The sequence below is a fragment of the Triticum aestivum genome, chromosome 7A (genome assembly GCF_018294505.1).
Source record: "Triticum aestivum cultivar Chinese Spring chromosome 7A, IWGSC CS RefSeq v2.1, whole genome shotgun sequence".
NCBI classification, from domain to species: Eukaryota; Viridiplantae; Streptophyta; class Magnoliopsida; order Poales; family Poaceae; genus Triticum; species Triticum aestivum.
In genome coordinates this window covers 101444139-101450330 of record NC_057812.1, presented here as the reverse complement: position 1 = coordinate 101450330, position 6192 = coordinate 101444139, and positions in this window count along the sequence as shown.

Sequence of the window (6192 nt, the reverse complement as noted above, 5' to 3'; positions counted from 1 at the left end):
AGTAGATATACCCATATCTTCTCAAATCATCTGTGAATGTCAGAAAATAATGATACCCGCCGCGAGTATCAACACTCATCGGACCACATACATCAGTATGTATTATTTGTAATAAGTCTGTTGCTCGCTCCATTGTTCTGGAGAACGGAGTCTTAGTCATCTTGCCCATGAGGCATGGTTCGCAAGCATCAAGTGATTCATAATCAAGTGATTCCAAAAGCCCATCAGCATGGAGTTTCTTCATGCACTTTACACCAATATGACCTAAAAGGCAATGCCACAAATTAGTTGCACTATCAGTATTAAACTTATATCTTTTGGCTTCAATACTATGAATATGTGTATCACTACTATCGAGATTCAATAGAAATAGACCACTCATTAAGGGTGCATGACAATAAAAGATATTACTCATATAAAAAGAGCAACCATTATTCTCTGATTTAAATGAATAACCGTCTTGCATCAAACAAGATCCAGATATAATGTTCATGCTTAATGCTGGCACCAAATAACAATTTTTTAGGTCTAATACTAATCCCAAAGGTACATGTAGAGGTAGCGTGCCGACGGCGATCACATCGACTTTGGAACCATTTCCCATGCACATCGTCACCTCGTCCTTAGCCAATCTTCGCTTAATCCGTAGCCCTGGTTTCGAGTTGCAAATATGAGCAATAGAACCAGTATCAAATACCCAGATGCTACTACGAGCATTAGTAAGGTACACATCAATAACATGTATATCAAATATACCTTTCACTTTGCCATCCTTCTTATCCGCCAAACACTTGGGGCAGTTCCGCTTCCAGTGACCAGTCCCTTTGCAGTAGAAGCACTCAGTCTTAGTCTTAGGTCCAGACTTGGTTTCTTCACTTGAGAAGCAACTTGCTTGCCGTTCTTCTTGAAGTTCCCCTTCTTCCCTTTGCCCTTCTTCTTGAAACTAGTGGTCTTGTTGACCATCAACACTTGATGCTCCTTCTTGATTTCTACCTCCGCAGCTTTTAGCATTGCGAAGAGCTCGGGTATTGTCTTATCCATCCCTTGCATATTATAGTTCATCATGAAGCTTTTGTAGCTTGGTGGCAGTGATTGAAGAACTCTATCAATGACACTATCATCAGGAAGATTAACTCCCAGTTGAGTCAAGTGGTTGTGGTACCCAGACATTCTGAGTGTATATGTTCACTGACAGAACTATTCTCCTCCATCTTGCATCTATAGAACTTATTGGAGACTTCATATCTCTCAATTCGGGAATTTGCTTGAAATATTAACTTCAACTTCTGGAACATCTCATATGCTCCATGACGTTCAAAACATCGTTGAAGTCCCGATTCTAAGCCGTAAAGCATGGCACACTGAACTATCGAGTAGTCATCAGTTTTGCTCTGCCAGACGTTCATAACATCTGGTGTTGCTCCTACAGCGGGCTTTGCACCTAGCGGTGCTTCCAGGACGTAATTCTTCTGTGCAGCAATGAGTATAATCCTCAAGTTACGGACCCAGTCCATGTAGTTTCTACCATCATCTTTCGACTTAGATTTCTCTAGGAACGCATTAAAATTCAAAGGAACAGTAGCACGGGCCGTTTATGTACAACAACATAGACATGCAAAATACTATCAGGTACTAAGTTCATGATAAATTAAAGTTCAATTAATCATATTACTTAAGAACTCCCACTTAGATAGACATCTCTCTAGTAATCTAAATGATCACGTGATCCATATCAACTAAACCATGTCTGATCATCACGTGAGATGGAGTAGTTTTCAATGGTTAACATCACTATGTTGATCATATCTGCTATATGATTCACGCTCGACCTTTTGGTCTCAGTGTTCCAAGGCCATACCTGCATATGCTAGGCTCGTCAAGTTTAACCCGAGTATTATGCATGTGCAAAACTGGCTTGCACCCGTTGTATGTGAACGTAGAGCTTATCACACCCGATCATCACGTGGTGTCTCGGCACAACAAACTGTAGCAATGGTGCATACTCAGGGAGAACACTTGTACCTTGAAATTTAGTGAGAGATCATCTTATGATGCTACTGATGTACTAAGCAAAATAAGATGCATAAAGGATAAACATCACATGCAATCAAAATAAGTGATATGATATGGCCATCATCATCTTGTGCCTTTGATCTCCGTCTCCAAAGCACCGTCATGATCACCATCATCACTGGCTTCACACCTTGATCTCCATCGTAGCATCGTTGTCGTCTCGCCAACTATTGCTTCTATGACTATCGCTACCGCTTAGTGATAAAGTAAATCAATTACATGGCGATTGCATTTCATACAATAAAGCGACAACCATATGGCTCCTGCCAGTTGCCGATAACTGTTACAAAACATGATCATCTCATACAAAAATTTATATCATCACGGCTTGACCATATCACATCACAACATGCCCTGCAAAAACAAGCTAGACGTCCTCTACTTTGTTGTTGCAAGTTTTACGTGGCTGCTACGGGCTTCTAGCAAGAACCGTTCTTACCTACGCATCAAAACCACAACGATTTTTCGTCAAGTGTGATGTTTTAACCTTCAACAAGGACCGGGCGTAGTCAAACTCGATTCAACTAATGCTGGAGAAACAGACACCCACTAGCCACCTATGTGCGAAGCACGTCGGTAGAACCAGTCTGATGAACGCGGTCATGTAATGTCGGTCTGGGCCACTTCATCCAACAATACCACCGAATCAAAGTAAGACATTGTTTGTAAGCAGTATGACTATTATCGCCCACAACTCTTTGTGTTCTACTCGTGCATATAACATCTACGCATAGACCTGAGTCTGATGCCACTATTGGGGAACGCAATATTTCAGAAAAATTCCTACGATCACGCAAGATCTATCTAGGAGATGCATAGCAACGAGAGGGGAGAGTGTGTCCACGTACCCTCGTAGACAGAAAGCGGAAGCGTTTAGTAACGTGGTTGATGTAGTCGAACGTCTTCACAATCCAACCGATCCAAGTATCGAACGCATGGCACCTCCGCGATCAGCACGCGTTTAGCTCGGTGACGTCCCTCGTACTATTTATCCAGCTGAGGCCAAGGGAGAGTTCCGTCAGTACGATGGCATGGTGACAGTGATGATGAAGTTACCGACACAGGGCTTCGCCTAAGCACTATAATGATATGATCGAGGTGTGTAACTGTGGAGGGGGGCACCGCACATGGCTAAAAGATCAACTTGTGTGTTCTAGGGTGCCCCTGCCCCTGTATATAAAGGAGGGAGGGGGAGGCCGGCCGACCCTAGGGGCGCGCCCAAGGAGAGGGAGTCCTATTAGGACTACTATGAAGGAAATATGCCCTAGAGGCAATAATAAAGTTGTTATTTATATTTCCTTATATCATGATAAATGTTTATTATTCATGCTAGAATTGTATTAACCGGAAACTTAGTACATGTGTGAATACATAGACAAACAGAGTGTCACTAGTTTGCCTCTACTTGACTAGCTCATTGAATCAATGATGGTTATGTTTCCTAACCATAGACATGAGTTGTCAGTTGATTAACGGGATCACATCATTAGAGAATGATGTGATTGACTTGACCCATTGTGTTAGCTTAGCATTTGATTGTTTAGTATATTACTATTGCTTTCTTCATGACTTATACATGTTCCTATGACTATGAGACCATGCAACTCCCGAATACCGGAGGGACACTTTGTGTGCTACCAAATGTCACAACGTAACTGGGTGATTATAAAGGTGCTCTACAGGTGTCTCCAATGGTGTTTGTTGAGTTGGCATGGATCAAGCACTACAAAAAAAGACACATCCGTGACATTTTGGGCCGAACGAAAAAATTTCTGTCATACATATGACACTTCTATGACGATAATTGTGACAAAACCCGGTATCATCATAGATGTGGTGGGCTCCTACTTCTATGACAAAAAATCATGACAGAAAATGGGCTTTTCGTCCTGGGGGGGGCGGAGACGAAGCTGCATGACATTCTTTGGGACGTCCATGACAGAAAAAACCGTGGTAGAAGCGAGGGGGAGGAAAATTCGGGGAGTTCCCGGTTACGGTGGGAGGTCGGGGGCCGAGCGATGCGCACTTCTCTCGTACACGTACGCGCGTGTGTGCGAGGCGTTGGATCTAACTGAAGCCGAGCGAGGCGTTGGTGTAAGTGCATCTAGTGCCCCTTAGTGATTTTGGTGTATTGAAGACTTATAGGTTAAGGGACTAATGTGTGTGTGAGTGTACACAGGTCTATAAGTCTATGAGGAGTTTGATATTTACAGGAAAAGTCGACCCCTAAAAATGAATATCTTCGACTGAAGATTTTGGTATTTCTGAAGACTTTTATGAAGACTTTGAAAGTGAAGAAATTGGTGTGTCCGTGAAGACTTGATATTCATGCGAGAAATATGAAGCTTGAAGACTTTCGTTTTCATAGTTTTGTTTTTCTCTTTCTTGAGTCATAGGAAACACCGTACTGTTAAAGGGGGTCAAGGAAATACTAAGGAAAAATTTCCATATGATGCTCAACTCAAAATCCTACACCTACCAATCCCTTCGAGTGAAGCCATTGAAAATCTCATACAGTTCAGTCAATTTCTTCAGTAACAGAGACGAAGTTCTTCTGGTCTCTGAGGAATTTGTCCTGACTGAGGAGTTAGGAATTCACCAGTGTGGATTGCCTACACAGTGAGGAACATGATAGCCCTGAGGATTTTGGTACTCAAATTCCGACCGTTGCTGTGCTATGCGCCAGCTGTTCCAAAATATCTATCCACCTAACGGTCATATCATTGAAGGGCATTTATGTCTTATCATGTCGGGCTGCTCCCTAGGCTATAAATAGCCGCCCCCTACAACCACTAGCTGGTTGAGGCTGCTCCGAGAGAAACTGACACTTGTCATTTGAGAGCAACCCATCCTCCGAGGACTTTGAGCGAAAATCATCAAGTGAGGAAAAACCAAAAACCCAAAACCCAAACACATACAAACCCCAAGTGATTGAGCATCACTGAAGAGATTGATCCTAAGTGGATCCGATGCTTGTTACCTTTGAAGACTGTGCTTCTTCCAGACGGTTAGGCGTCATGGTCTAGAGCATCCAAGAGGAATTGTGAATCACCAAGTGACCAAGTTTGTGAAGGTTTGGAAGTCGCCTGAAGACTTACCACGAGTGATTGGACGAGGTCTGTGTGACCTTAGTTCAAGGAGAATACGGTGAGGACTGGGTGTCTTGGACTAAGTGTCCTTGACTGGGTGTCCGGAACTATGTGTCCTCGAGTTTAAATACTCAGCCACTCCAACCAGTCAGACAACTGAGACAGCAGTTGGAACTAGTCTACCAAATCATTGTCTTCACCCAGCTTACTGGTTCTATTTCCTCAACTCTTTCATTTCCTCATAACTGTGTTGTATGTTTATTCATATCCGTGTTTGAAGACTTTGACTGAAGACTTTCTCAATTTCCTCAGTTCCATTTCTTCAGTCTGTTTGTCTTCATCCTGTGTTATCCTGTGATTACGCTTCCTGTACTCTGTGCCTGTCTTCATTTCATCATGATGACTATGCTTGTATTCTGTTATGTTTACCTTTGAGTACTTATTCCGCTGCTAGTAGTTCTTCGCTAAGGAATTTCCTCACCGGCAAATTCCTCAGTGAAGAATTTCATAAAAATCTCCTATTCACCCCCCTGTAGTCGATATAACGCACTTTCAATTGGTATCAGAGCAAGGTACTCCCTTGTTCTGTGTGATTTTGGTTTAACCTCCTGGAGTTTTAGTTATGTCGACCGCAGGTATGATCAAGGTCTTTGCTGGGTGTCCTACCTTCGATAGGACGGACTACCCCTACTGGAAGAATAAGATGCGAATGCATCTTGAAGCAATTGATAACGATCTCTGGTATGTTGTGGAAAATGGTGTTCCCTCAATCACACCTTCTCTGAATGCTGCCGATGTGAAGAGATTCAAGCAACTCGACTCTCAAGCGAAGAATATCATATGTGGCCATCTGAGCGAAGGACAGTATGGCAGAGTGAGTGCTTTGGAAACAGCGAAGCTTATCTGGGACAGGTTGTCCAAAGTGAATGAAGGAGTCTCAACTCAGCGTGACCCTCGAGTTGATGTTCTTTGCAATCTCTTCAACCGCTTCAAAAGACTCGACAATGAAAATGTTCAACAAACCTTCGAT